This window comes from Lissotriton helveticus, chromosome 5_1 (assembly GCF_964261635.1).
Source record: "Lissotriton helveticus chromosome 5_1, aLisHel1.1, whole genome shotgun sequence".
Taxonomy (NCBI): domain Eukaryota; kingdom Metazoa; phylum Chordata; class Amphibia; order Caudata; family Salamandridae; genus Lissotriton; species Lissotriton helveticus.
In genome coordinates, this window is record NC_136065.1 from 276,148,511 (window position 1) to 276,164,076 (window position 15,566).

Below are 15,566 nucleotides of genomic sequence, written 5' to 3' on the forward strand. Positions count from 1 at the left end.
GATGAGATCCGTCACACCACACGCGTTCCTACTATCTGAAAACCATCCTGTATTGTGATTGGGGAGGGGACCGAGCCTGAAGCGGAAGATTCCAGGGATGCCTCTTTGTACATCAAAGTTTTTACAATTATGTGTCACATTAAAAATATATAGCACTCCAACAAAGTAGTAGGATTATAAAACTTTAATAACTTATAAATATATACAACGCAACAAAAACAGTAAATACATTTAAAAAATTTTTAGAAAAAAGAAGCAACAATGGTCAGTAGCTGAGTTTTGTGCGAATAGTCCCAAGGCAGCACAACGTGCTGAGTTCTGGACGGCACCCAGGTGATGTTACCTGGTTGCCGCACTGGTTTTTGGTATCCTACAATGCAGCTCCGAAAAACGGCGTGGGGCGTCCCGGGGGGAGACCTCGTCAGTAGCGGTCTGTTGTGCGAATAGTCCCAAGGCAGCAGAACGCGCTGAGATGCGGATGGCACCCAGGTGATGTCCAGTAAGTTGCCGCACTGGTTTTGGTATCCTACAATGCTGCTCCGAATAACGGCGTGGGGCGCCCCGGGGGGGGGGGTGGGGAGGCGGCGTGAACGGGCCTCCCCAGGTGGAGGCTCGTCTGCTGTAGTGGGGCGCCCCTTTACCGTTTCAGTTGCCATTCCGTGGTGCGTCCCGGGGTGTGCGGGGGGAGGCCTCGTCAGTAGCGGTCTGTTGTGCGAATAGTCCCAAGGCAGCAGAACGCGCTGAGATGTGGATGGCACCCAGGTGATGTCCAGTAAGTTGCTGCACTGGTTTTGGTATCCTACAATGCTGCTCCGAATAACGGCGTGGGGCGCCCCGGGGGGGGGTGAGGCGGCGTGAACGGGCCTCCCCAGGTGGAGGCTCGTCTGCTGTAGTGGGGCGCCCCTTTACCGTTTCAGTTGCCATTCCGTCCGCTTTTGGTACACTGTGCCAAAATCCGCCATTCAGCTGAGTTGCGCCCACTCTTGCGGTGCAGCGATAGGCGGCTGCCACAGGACTCTCAAAATGGCGGCAGGCTCTTTCCTTTTTGGGCCTGGTCCACTGAAATGGCCCTGGGACACCTTGGAACTCGGACGCTTGTCTGCTAGGTCTTGGACCCCATTCTCAAAAGCGTCCCCTCAGCCTTGAAGATTCTACAAAAGTCATGAGGGCCACCGACTCCTGCAGGCTTCCGGTGGGGAGCGGCTGCCATGATTGCTCGCGGAATGACCACGACGGAGCTACGAGATGGTGGTGCTTTCATGCTGACGCCAGCTTCAGTCTGAAACATCCAGAAACAAGGTGGGGCTTTCATCGTTTGGGAAAAAAAAATTTTAATCCAATGAAAAGTGTATTTTTAGGTCATATGATCAAGCCTTCCATCATTAGGAAACCAAAAGTAAAATGAACCAATGAAAAGTTTTGTAAACAAGTCACATGACCTGTTATGCGGCATAGGGCTATAAAAAGCGTAGAAAATCAGTTGGCACGTGAGGCGGCGTCAGTAGTGGACCGATGTGCGAATAGGCCGAAGGCAGCACAACGCGCCAAGATCCGGATGGCACCGAGGTGGTGTCCAGCAAGTTGCCGCACTGGTGTGGCCATCCTACAATGCTGCGCCGAAAGTCGGCGTGGGGCGCCACGTTGGCCTGTGAGTTCGCGTCAGTCAGTGGGGGCTGTTTGAGGATCTGACTGCATTGGAAAGCAATGTGATGCTGTGCGTCGCCCCCAAGATGAGGCGGCGTCAGTAGCGGACCGATGTGCGAATAGGCCGAAGGCAGCACAACGCGCCAAGATCCGGATGGCACCGAGGTGGTGTCCAGCAAGTTGCCGCACTGGTGTGGCCATCCTACAATGCTGCACCGAAAGTCGGCGTGGGGCGCCCCGTTGGCCTGTGAGTTCGCGTCAGTCAGTGGGGGCTGTTTGAGGATCTGACTGCATTGGAAAGCAATGTGATGCTGTGCGTCGCCCCCAAGATGAGGCGGCGTCAGTAGCGGACCGATGTGCGAATAGGCCGAAGGCAGCACAACGCGCCAAGATCCGGATGGCACCGAGGTGGTGTCCAGCAAGTTGCCGCACTGGTGTGGCCATCCTACAATGCTGCGCCGAAAGTCGGCGTGGGGCGCCCCGTTGGCCTGTGAGTTCGCGTCAGTCAGTGGGGGCTGTTTGAGGATCTGACTGCATTGGAAAGCAATGTGATGCTGTGCGTCGCCCCCAAGATGGAGGTTCCTCGGCTGCAGTGAGGCGCCCCTTGGTGTTTCACTTGCTATGCAGCTGAGTTGCGTGCGCACTTGTGGCGAATAGGCGAAGGCAGCACAACGCGCCGAGATCTGGATGGCACCGAGGTGGTGTCCAGCAAGTTGCCGCACTGGTGTGGCCATCCTACAATGCTGCGCCGAAAGTCGGCGTGGGGCGCCCGTTGGCCTGTGAGGTGGCGTCAGTAGCGGACCGATGTGTGAATAGGCCGGAACCAGCACAAGGCGTCAAGATCCGGATGGCACCGAGGTGGTGTCATAGTTGAGAGTTCCGAGAAGCGGGGGGAGGCGGCGCAAACGAGTCTCTCCCTCCATGTGGAGGCACTTCATCTGCAGTGGGGCGCCGAGATCAGGATGGCACCGAGGTGGTGTCTAGCAAGTTGCCGCACTGGTGTGTGTTGAAAAGATGAAAGATCCTCAGCAAGTCTATGTTACTTCAATGGAGCGCCGTCTAGCTGAGTTTAGCCCGCTCTTGCTGCTACAGCGACAGGCGGCTGCAACAGGACTCTCAAAATGGCGGCCTATTCTTTGGATTTGGGCCTGGCCCACTAAAATGGCCCTGGGACACCTTAGAACTCGGACGCTCGAATTTTTTTTCCTTTCCTCTACATGCAAAAAAGGTAAATGCCCGGTACGTTACCTGCCTCATCTGCCACGATGTACTCTCCAGAGGAACCGAAAAAAAATATAGTTATGGTAATTGTGGCAAATAAATTTCATGTGGACAGATGAGTGTTACTCTAATAAATACAGCATATGAACATCATCATAGTCGATGGTTGGTGGAGACATTTTGACTATATCCTGGACCTGCCCGGCCTCGCCCAAAATGGCGCCGGAATAAATGGGACTCGTAACTCCTTGTTGTGTACTGGTTGCACAACCTTGATATCACGAGATACATATGCAGTTTTGAAGCACATGGCGGGCGGGGACGAGAACTGATTGAATATTTCAACATCCCTATTGATATTAAGTTCTGATGTGTTATTGATTACTGTACTATTGAAAGTTCGAATTAACGTCACCCATGGTACTTGCCCGCAAATGTATATCTAGATAATTTTATTGTAACTGGCCCTGTCGTTTTTTAATTATAAAATGTACGTCCACCGATTCCGCAACTGTTAGACACCTTAGTTTTTGCAACCTAATGGCCCGCCCGTTACGTTCCTCTACAGTGTAAATGTCTCCTCATCATATACGATTACAGTTTGCTCCGTGGCCGGCCCACGTGGTTATAGGCCCGTATTTGTATACTGACATTTTCACACTAAAGGTTTTTAAAAGAAAACATGGTAGTAGTATTTACATTGGTAAAGTTTTTAATAATAGTCACTGTTTTCGAATCAGTAAAAGGCAAGTGAAATAAAGCAGTCCAATTACATGAAGGGTAAAAGGTATAATACGCAGGTACGCAGTAAAGATAAATGGTCAAGGGCTGTTGTGTTTTCTACTCCTGCAACATAAAGTGATCGATAAGAATCTGATATTCAGGCGTATCGGCGACTAAGACAGCAGGCCGAGCCTCTTTTGCTCAACGGCTCCGTCATGGGTCGAAGAAACGCCCTTTTTGTCGAAAAAGGAATATATTTTACTTGCAGGACAGTTGTAAATTTTCCGGGAAAGTACATTAGCCTGGAACATTATAACATATATGTTTAAGAAAAAATAATGTTCGAAAGTAATAAAAAGTGTAATTTTTAGGTCATATGACCAAGCCTTTCATTATTAGAATAAGAAAAGTAAAATGAACCAATGAAAAGTTTTATTAACAAGTCACATGACCTGTTATGCTTACGTTACGCGCTGCGCGCCGCGCCCCGGATCGCTTCCGGGAAGCTGCGCTTCGCACATCGGAGCACTTCCGGATGCGCTAACGCGGCGCGTCATATGACGCATTGCGCGACAACGCAGGTCCAGAATATAGTCAAAATGTCTCCACCAACCAGCGGTCGGAACACAACCCCTTTCAGCAGGCTAAATAGTTCTGTTAAATGACAACAGAAGGGACAGGCAACAAGAACCATCAGTCAAAGAGGGGAGGGCAAGTTCTTCTCTACCGGGTCACGTTGGGGCGCTACCGGAACTGATCGAATTGGTAGTCTACAGTGTTTCTGGATGTTTCAGACTGAAGCTGGCGTCAGCATGAGAGCACCACCATCTCGTAGCTCCGTCGTGGCCATTCCACGAGCAATCATGGCAGCCGGTCCCCACCAGAAGCCTGCGGGAGTCGGGGGCCCCCAAGACTTTTGTAGAATCTTCAAGGCTGAGGGGACGCTTTCGAGAATGGAGCCCAAGCCCTAGCAGACAAGCGTCCGAGTTCCAATGTGTCGCAGGGCCATTTTAGTGGACCACGCCCAAATCTGAAGAGCCGGCCGCCATTTTGAGAGTCCTGTGGCAGCCGCCTATCGCTGCACCGCAAGAGCGGGAGCAACTCAACTACATGGTGAGCGAAACGCTGTAGTCGCAAGAGCGGGCGGTAAACAGCTGAATAGCGGAAGAGGCACAGTGTAGCAAAAGCGGGCGGAATGGCAACTGAAACGGTAAAGGGGCGCCCCACTACAGCGTGTCTTCAGGTCAAACGGATTGTGGGACAAGGTCCAGAATGGAAGAGTCACCAAAAGGCAAAAAGTTCCGCTTAACCCCGGGAGCCGGCCACCTATGTCGGGGGCGATCTCAGGCCACACCAGGGCAACACGACTTGGGGAGGGGGCCGGAGCCAAGCGCCCCCTCCGAGTCCGCGCCATCACACCGTCCCTCGGGGGCCTCCGTCAAGCGTTTCAGGGAGGCACCGCATCACATTGTTTTCAAATGCAGTCACGTCCTCAAACAGCCCCCACTTACATTGAGAATTGTGAAGCTGTAGCAGGTGCAAATAAGCTTCAGACAGTCTAACAAGCACTCCTCAAAACTTTGAACTATCAGAGTGCATGAGTTTCATGCTCGATCGATTGAGCTAGCCGGATCGGGCAACAAAAAGTATAAAATAGTTATGTAAATAGTTATTTAATAAAATGTTTTACCCTGTTACTTTGCTGGTGTGTTGTATATATTTGTAATATTTGCATAGAGTTTATCGTTATTTTGGGCAGGGTGGGTGGCGGAGCCGAGCTGTCTTGCAGCCATCATGGTGTGGAGTTCAGTTCATCTCACTAGTTTCGTATTTCTCATGAGGGGTTGTTCCTAATGTTTCTATTTTAGCGAGGTCAAAAAGAGATCCCATTAGTGGCTTACTGATTTTGCTCGATCCCTTTTGTTTTTTTACACGTTTTTTCACTATCTGCAAAGACTAAACAGAGTATTGCGACTGTGCTTGTTTGTAAATAGAGAATGAACCAAAGAGAACCAATTCTAAAACAGTAAATGCTTGGATAACAATCAATCAAATGGAGAGAGAAGCAGGCACGACGGATTACAACGGGGGCAAAGGCCTGCGTTAACTACCCTTCACTATCTGCAAAGAGAGAGTACTCCTAATAGAAATGAGGGGGGGCAGCATTCAAAGCAGATCAGTGTGCATAAACACGAAAATGTTTTTACTTACCACGTACTTGACATTCGACAGCTTATGATATTTGCTATTAAAAACCCATTGAAATTCACTGAAAAAACCATAGGTTAGAGACCATATATAGTTAGGAATTAGCATTTAAAAAACCTTGAAAATTCACTGAAAAAACCATAGGTTATACACCATATATAGTTAGGAATTAGCATTTAAAAAACCTTATTTTACTCACACAAAACCATTGAAATTCCATATATAGTTAGTTGCACTAACTATATATCGCGCACCCGCAATCCACTGCTGATGATGTCACATATTACATCATTCATGACATGGTCAGTGACATCACTGATGACATCACTGATGACATCTCAAATGACATCACTGATGACATCACTGATGACATCTCATTTGACATCATTCTTGTGCTAATACGATAAACCTCTTCAGACTCTAATATAACCTTAGATACACTCATTGTATACAGACACTCACACACTGTCACTCATCCATGGAGTTACTCACACACCTAGTCAGTCATGCAAAGAAACAATCTCACCTCCATTTCCTCAACTATACAGTTATACACACCTTACTTATTCAAACATATACTAACACATATTTACTCTCTTATACAATCCCTGATACAAGTTCACAATGATCCATACAGCCACTCACACATTCAGTGGCTCTCATGCACAGTTATTTATATATGCCAACTCTCACATGTACTGTGTTTTACATATGTACTTACTATGACATGTAGTATTGAGATATCCATTCACTCATCAATACACTCATGCACACAGTCAACCGCCCATGTAGCTTTTTCCACATGCACTCTTGAACTCATACACCTAGTGAATCAAATGCTCACACATCTATGCACAGAGTCACACACCTCCCATCCACCCCCACACAAACTCAATCTCCCATACAAATACTTGGGCAACCAATCAATAACACATATAGCCTCTCGTATAGCTAATGATCAACACATGCAGCAGTTTACATCACAACAGACATACTGATGCACACATTCAGACAGTTTAGTCACTAACCCATGCATTTAGTACGACACATTTATTCACTCACTCATACAGTCAGTCACGCACCTACTAAATCCTTCATCCAGACACTTATACATCCACTCATTCTTCAATATATCAAACATATTTAAACTTTACAGAAACACACAGTCACTGGATGATGTTATTAGTGATGTCATTTGAGATGTCATCAGTGATGTCATTTGAGATGTCATCAGTGATGTCATCAGTGATGTCACTGACCATGTCATGAATGATGTAATATGTGACATCATCAGCAGTGGATTGCGGGTATGCGATATATAGTTAGTGCAACTAACTATATATGGAATTTCAATGGTTTTGTGTGAGTAAAATAAGGTTTTTTAAATGCTAATTCCTAACTATATATGTTGTATAACCTATGGTTTTTTCAGTGAATATATATATATATTTGAGCGCTTCACTCCCTTACCTTGTTGTAAAGAAAGAGACTGTCACTCCGAGAACTATTCCAGAAGTGCTTTTATTTTTGTGCTGAAAGAATGAACTAGCTGGCATCACTGAAATAAGTGGTAAAGGTATGCGTAGCATAACTATGTGCAGGATTACAATGCGTTGTAATATCCGCATAATAAAGGCGCATGTGGTCATGACACGCGCAATTAGGTCTGATTTTCCTCAGTGATCTCCAGGTAATGACTCTGAATCCTGAGAAGACTAAATCAGTCTATCATCCTTCTGAGGTTGGTTAATCGAGTATCTTTAAACTGAGTATTAGTAAAGGCTGCTATATATACAGTACTTCGAAACGGCAAGTCGGGTATGAAGCGCAACATAAAAATAAACAAAGTAAAAAAATTGTTGTCGCTATCACCCTTGTTAGCCTCTGGTGCCCAATGCACCGCCCTCAATTCAGCTTCGTGACTGAAGGCTCTTTCTCAGGCAGGTGGTGGCTGACAAGGGCTCGGAATGTGTGCGAGGTGTGGGTCAGGACTGGGCAGCTAATGATTTTAGAGAATGTGAAGTGGTTCATCCCTCACTGCAGTGATTTTTGGATCAGGAGAGGTGTGAACAAGGCAGCTGACAGCTCGCCTAATCTCTGTGTAGAGCACAGACTCCAGGCCCACCGGCAGGGAGCTGTATCTGCTCCCAGAAGTGTCCCTTCTCAAGTACTATGGCCTAATCTGCTGCTGCTGACAAGGGACTGAGCACATGCCCTTCCCCTGCAGACCAAACACGCTGCAACCCACTGGAGGTGGGGTGGCCCTCCTGAACCGCGAATATAGTAATGAGAAACACTTCTTTTTATATAGCGCTTCCGACCACACTGCTAAGCACTGTAAATAAAAGGCGTTCCTTTTTCCGAATGTACAAAGCATTTTTCCTGTTGCAAATGTCTAGATTCACAGACCGGAAAAATGCTTTTTTATCTAGAAAATGCAAAATGCAATTCGGTAACTTGGTACTGAATCGCAATTAGCATTTGCGATTTGGCATTTGGAAGGGGCATGTTTTGGGCGTTCCTTCCAAATACTAAATCGGTATATTTATTTATTTATTATTTATTTATTTATAAAGTTTTATATAGCGCGAACTAGACCCAAGAGGGTATCAGAGCGCTTTACATTTAGGATTGTTGCGTTACAAGTTACATCAGATACAAGAGCATAGTAAGGTACAGTACACATAAATAATGTTTCAATATTTCGTAGGAGGGAGGGGTAGGATGGAGTAATAGCGGGTAGACGAGGAGGAACAATGCCCAATGTCTGGCTGGGTAGGTGACGGTCAAGGAGGAAACCAAGGCCAATCTCCTCATTACTGTTTTGCAACCAAATTCCGGTTGTAAAATAGTAATATTTTACCATCATTTTAAAAATGGTGATAACCCATTTTCAAATGGCAATGGGGAGGGTCCCTTTGAATCCCTTCACCTTTGAGAATGTTGATTTTTTTTGAAGACCAGGCAATGGTCCTATGGACCTCTGTCTTCTTTGAATGCATCACGTTTCTCTTTAAGGAAAATGAGTTGCATAAAAAAAATTGCGTTATTCAAAAGCAATCAGAGACATGATGGTCGGCAGACCCCAGTAGGCCCCCATCCCTGTGATAGAAGCAAATTCTAGTCAGTCACAAATTGCTGCCTACCTAATTAATATGCATGAGGTAGATCTATTTATGATCCATAAAGAATTGGTAATGAAACTCAAAAGAGTTTTGTACATACAGTAGCGATTTCCTAATTGCGGTTTGCAAAAATTACGATTAGGAAATCGCTATTCCTAATCTTAATACAGCCTTAGGGCCTTGTTTTCAGTGCCATGGTATTTGGTGCAGTAATAACACATCCCGGTAAATATTGATAGCGGAGGTTGCGGTATTTAACACTGGTGCAGCATTACTGACAGATTACAAACTCTACAGAGCCGGATGAGGCATGACATGCAGCCAGGGCCGGACTGAGAACCATAACCGGCCATGGCAAAGTGCTCGGCCGCCCCCCGGGGGGCTGGGGGTGCTGCCAAGCTGTTTGCCATGGCTGGTTTTGGCAGATTTCGTTACAGCAGCTGATATTGCAGCTATGCTGCAAAAACGACCTTGTAACCAAATCGGCCCCCAACCCTGGTGGCCCACCGGGGAATACCCGGTGCCCGCTACGGCCGTCCAGCCCTGCATGCAGCATTTACCGGGTGCTGTATTTCAAACCTATTTCAGTTCCGAAAGGGGCACCCCTGCAGCTCCAAGGTGGCGGGGTGGGTCATTCTTCTAAACATGAAAGGGGGGAGGACTTCTCAGTATATCTGTGCTGTAAGTGTGTCTGTCTCTACAGTGGCTGCAATGTGCAGCTGTACTCTGACCCAGGACGGAAGCGAAACAAAATAACAATGTATTCCTTTGTAGGGAAAGCATGGATAAAGGGGGATGATTGGACATGGTCCAAAGAGGAGTTGGGTAAGAAGTACAATACTGGGTCAACTGGCACAGAAGCGCTGGTCTTCTTTGGTCAGTGACAAGTACAGTTGTGCCCTGCAAGGGGATCTGTGTTTTGTTAAAGGTATGGGCGCAGAGCTCACATTTATTTACACATTTAAGATGCTTATGCCTTGTTTACAGCTGTAAGCCGCTGCACAGCTATACATTCATGGAGGCGATGTGTAGAGACGTGATATTTTTTATGCCCACAGATGCATTGAATCTCACACTTAATGAGAACACCCTAGAAAGTAATTTAAGTTTATTGTCCAAAAACAGCGATTAATTGCCTCGATGAAGCACCAAATAGTTATATATTATTTTCTCTCTATGGTTTTTATCAAATGCAATTTTTTAACTACCGCTAGCAAGACTCTGGAATCGAGGGAGTACCGCAGTAGCCAGCAAATTAAATTACCCCCGCTTTGATCCATACCTCGAATGCCACTGGGTGAACTAAGCGAGTAAGCACCACTGACTCTAGATGACGTCCTTTAATTAACCCCTTCCTTTAATTAACCCCTTCCTTTAATCTTTAAGTCTTTCATGTATACATCCATCTATTCGTCTCTTCATACTTTCATCCATCCAAATATTCATACATCCTTTTACCCATCCAATCATTCATCCATCCATTCCTCTTCATCCATCCACCAATTCTCCTTCATTTTTTTCAATCCAGCAATCCATCCGTCCACACCTACATTCAGGCGACCATACATCCATTCACACATGCATCCAGACTTTTATCATTACAGCCACTTTCTTGCTCTCACTCATGCAAATATAGTTTTATTCTTACATCCATCAGTCCATTCGCCCATGAATCAATCCTTTCATCCTTTTTACCCTTCTTTCTTGTCACAGTTTCTTCCTTATTTTCATATGCCCTTCATTTCACTCTTCCTTCCATCTTCTCCCTTCTGCTTGACCTTCTTTCTCAGTGTCTGGTATTTCTAAGAGTTTTTGTCAGCAGAGCTGCAGAGAGGAAAGGCTCATAAATAACTGTGGGGTATATTATCAAGGGGTTTATCTCCGCTTTTTTGGCTTTAAAAGCCAAGAAAGCGGAGATAAAATTATCTCCCTATTACCAAGCTGTCGCTAACACCAGTTAGTGACAGCTAATAGGAGATAGCGACCATCTTGGGCCCCGCTTTGCATGTCAGTGATATTTATCACTAATGACATGCAAAGTGGGCGTGCCAAGATGTTAGCGACTGGAAACAGTCGCTGACATCGCTATCTCCTATTACCAACTTTTGGAGATATTCGCGCTAAGCGCGAATATCTCCAAAAGCTAACACCTGCCCTGAGCAGTTCTTCACCATGTTATCCAATGGGAGGTGGATAACATGGCTAAGAGCATTTGCTCGATAATGCATGAATATCGCTGACTTTTCAGCGATATTCATGCATTGCGGCCGTTTTTTATCGCATTTGCGATAAACCTTGCTAATAGCAAGGTTTATCTGCGATAAAAATCGCCGATGTGCGGCGATAATTTTTGTCTCTAAACAAGTTAGAGACAAAAATTATCGCTAGTTGTTGGTAATATGCCCCTGTGAGTGTTAACACCACCCAGCTTCAGCTGCAAAAGTGGGGGTTCACAACGCCACTGTCTGGAATCAATCCAGCCTTAGGGGCTGGGGTTGCAGGAAGTGTAGCAGAGGGGGAGTTGGGGATCCAGGCTCCATGTCATGTATGGGCAACACAAGTGCTGCAAGTCCAGCAGTACTGGGAAAAAACAGGCTATTCACCCATGGACCCAAAGGGCTAGCCTCCGATTGTATTGAATGACACTCAGGGCACTAAAGGGTGTATGCAGGCTTGGTTAAAGCATGTTAATGGGCTTAAAATTATGGGGCAGAGCACCAAAAGCCTGAAATACAAGCCACCATTTGCTGGAACTTTGATATGGCTCTCTCTTTTATTTTTATAATGGTGGACAGACTTCCTAGATCAAATCAAATCTCACAACGTAGTCAATCAAGATGCCTTCCATACTTTGGGTCACAATGTCTTAAATATTTGTTTGGACAGCTCATAACTTTCTTCTGTAATTAATGTAATCTTTAACCTTGACATCTATGGATGCTCTTAATGCATATCAATTGCAGCTGGTCACACTCTTAATCTCATATTCTCATCATTAATCCTGATTGGATGGCTCCCCATCCGCAAACAGGCACTTTTAAAACTCATCACATACACATACAGAGCCTTGCACAACATCGGTCCCACCTACTTCAACAATCACATTAACTTCCACATACCTAACTGACACCTTCGCTCAGTCGGACTCCTACTTGAACTCATTCCCTGCATATGCAGAACCAGATCCAGCAGCCAGAACTTCTCCTACCTTGCTCCCAAAGCCTGGAATGACATACCCCTGAGATCAGAGTCGCCTCCGCAGTTCATTAATTTCACAAGAAACTGAAGACTAACAGGCACATGCATCAAGGTAGGATTTTGCGAGTCCTTAATTGCGAACAATTAAGGAATTGCAATTAAGGACTCGCAAAATCCTATGCATGTAGGAATCGCTGTAAAAATAGCGATTCCTACACATTCCTTATTTGCGACTCGCAAATTGCGAGTCGCAAATAACGAATGGCTTCCCATTTATTCCTATGGGCCTACAGGCCCATAGGAATGAATGGGAAATTGCATGCACAATTTGTGAGTACCAATAGATCATCGCAAATTGCTCATGCAATTTCAGGGTGCAAGGGTGTCAAAAGGACACCCTGTTGCACCCCTAAAATGGATCTGTGCACATATTTTGCGCACACACACATGCCCTACGGATGTGTGTGCGCAACATGAAACTTTGAAAAAGGCACAAAAGTGCATTTTTCAAAGTTTTCGTAAATTACCATGAAGTTCAACTTCATGGTAATTTGTGCCCCCTATTAGCGAAATCGCGAATTTCTTTACTTTAATGCATTGCATTTAAGGAATCTCAATTTGCGATTCCTTAAATGAAATCGCAATTTAAGTAATCGCAATTTAGAGATTACTTAAATTGCGATTTTTGCATTTGGGATGATGCATCCCAAATGCAAAAATACCGGTCGCAAAGGGGCAGATTCTGAGAATCTGCCCGTTTGCGACCGGTTTTTCTTTTGATGCATGTGCCTGATAGCTCTTTACCCAGTCTCAACCTTGGCTTGGCGCACACTGCTCTGTAGGTCTGAGCCATAAGACCACTATCTCTTTCAATTCTCTATTTCTATTGGCTCCTCCTTAACACTAACCTGGTTAGATGGATTTCTGATTGAGGTTTGCTTTTCAAAAATCTTGAGAAGGCAGCCATCGCCACTGATTTATTGGAAGTCAAGAGTCAAACTCCCAAGGCTCATGTTCTCTGACCTATTTGCACGCTTCCTCAGTCATAAGATGTCATCCATCAATCACCTGGTTACAATATATTTAATTAATTGTAAATTTGTTAATATACATATATTTATCTATAATTGTTAAAATATACATCTATATATTTAATTATAAAATACATGGGACCGTGCAATACCTGTATAAAAGCCTGTGTCTGATTTCTCTATTACAGGTGACTTGTGAACCACTAAAGAAATGACATACCCACTCAACTACAATAAGTTATTACAGTTGAGTTCCGAGGTCACAATGCCTGCTGCCACACCCAGCCACCGAAGGAAGTTTCAAAAACGAAAAAAACATGGCTTTTCTTTCTTCGGCTCTGTTTTTCTAGATGAACAGTATTGAGCAAAAAAACGATATTTATGGGCATATATGTTTTCCATGCTTTAACCAATTATAGAAACAAGCATTTGCAATGCAATAGGTCTCGCATTTGCAAGAGTTAGAGCTATTGGTGTTGTAAATGGAAATGTGTTTACCTATGTGTTTTTGTTTAGAGTGTTGTGGCTAGCTAGATTTGGTGTACTTTGTACAGTAAAACATGGTGGATCAGGTAACAAGCCAAAGATGAGCCTGCAGTGCGCTTAGAAAAGAGGGAAGCAGGATGTCATGTAATAGAAGCACGAAACAAAACATTGACGGGAGGTGGTGGAGGGGAGGGCACCGTGTGGGAAGATTAGGTAGCAAGAGAGGAGGTCAAGAAGTTAAATTGTTCACTTTACATCCAGAAAAGTCTGGTAACTTCTCACTTTAATCACACTCTGCGGTCTCCACAAAAATACTTCACCGCCCTGTGCAGCAGTACTCAACGGCTTTCGAATACTGGGAGTGCCTAGAAAAAGGTAAACAATGAAGCTGTTCATGATCAACTATTCATTTGCTGATTGCCATCTAGATTACAAACAAGTCATGAAGTACTAAATGATGAATACTTTAGCTGCGGTACATGAAAAAATTCCGACTACAAGCATCGCAGCACAAAAGAAAGAGAACCATGGCTGTGAAAACTAACGAAGGGCACTGCTGGCAAGCAGAGGCACCAAAGTAAGGCAAGCACAACATTTGACCCCACAACTTCAACACATTAGTTTATGTGTCCAGGGCTTGCCTTGGGCACACACTTATTACAATTTGCAGCAACGGCCCAAAAACCGCTGAGAGTCAGCTGAGCTGTGGTGAGGGTCTGGCACACTTTGGGGCAGCCGCCGCCGGGACCACAGTATCATGGGGTGTAGCTCTTTGTTCAACCAATGCGCCTGCACTTACTTTCGCTTCCTCTTGCAGAGCAATGATGGAGGAAAGTAATGGGCAGAAAAGCGAAATGACTGGCAGGGTGGGAGGGAGGCCGAGGAGGAGGTGGAATTAATGGAGTGGGAGGTTAAAAAAGGGAGGTATTTGAGCTGCGCCATGCAAAACAAAAGATAGGTGCGGCCGCCATACTTAAAGATACATCTCGGCATGCCGCGCTGCAACAATTATACAAAAGATTTCTCCCAAATACCACAAGACCAATGGAACTGGAAGGAAACGTTACATGGATGGTGCTTCTGTGCGGGAAAACGGAAGTGACATGTCGTGAAATGAGCCATTTAGGAAGCAGCTAAAAAGAGCAACACTGCACAAACAAATGGGAAGCCAGCAGGTGGAAGCAAAGTCCTTTTTGAGTACAGCAGGTCTTGCAGACATTGCACACCCTTTGCCTAGGCTCGACCTATAAAAAATGTCTCTGCATGTTTCAACACATTCTGGGCTACCGTGTTTTTTAAATATGACTTGCATTAACCTGATTCTAATACCTTTTTGCAACAAATATCTAACTGCTTTTTGTTGTGTTTAATCTTTGATCTTTCACTAAAGATTCCATGTTGACTTTTTTTATGTTTATAAACATCCTATCTCTTTTACATGATTAAAGCGTGTTGTGGGTATTTGGATAAAATATCAAGTTGTAAATATTGGGAGTCAGAAATATCAGAAAAAATATAGCGATACAACATTTTTGAGATGCAGAAATATCGTTGTCAAGAATTTTGTTTTTTCAGGTAATATCATTATTAAGAATATTGTTGCTGTTAATATCGTTTCCAACAATATGGTTGTAAAAAATATGGTTTATAAATTATCTTAATGTGTTTTAGTTCATATATTAATTTTATGTATTATTATTCTTTGTATATTTATTGATAATATTTGTAAATATAGTTTGTAATTTTAAGTGATTTGAATGTTTTTATTTAATTGCTAATAGTAATTTATAGTGGGTTGCTAGATTTGTCGGGGTGTAGCGTGGGAAGTTAATTAATAAGTTATTATTAATGTATTATTAATAGTTTAATTGACTATTAATCATGTAAATTGTGTAATAAATACATTTTTGGCTATTTTTGGGATGTGGGC

At 44.5% G+C, this 15,566-nt stretch overlaps 1 long non-coding RNA gene across 1 annotated transcript in view; it reads left to right on the top strand.

Moving 5' to 3' along the window:
• The window catches only part of LOC144753108 (uncharacterized), a 151,491-nt gene extending 136,430 nt beyond the window's left edge, over positions 1 to 15,061 (top strand). Inside the window, exon 4 of the long non-coding RNA XR_013594200.1 lies at positions 13,339 to 15,061. This is a non-coding gene — a long non-coding RNA (uncharacterized LOC144753108). The remainder of the gene's footprint in view (positions 1 to 13,338) is intronic.
• The last annotated feature ends 505 nt before the right edge of the window (positions 15,062 to 15,566 follow it).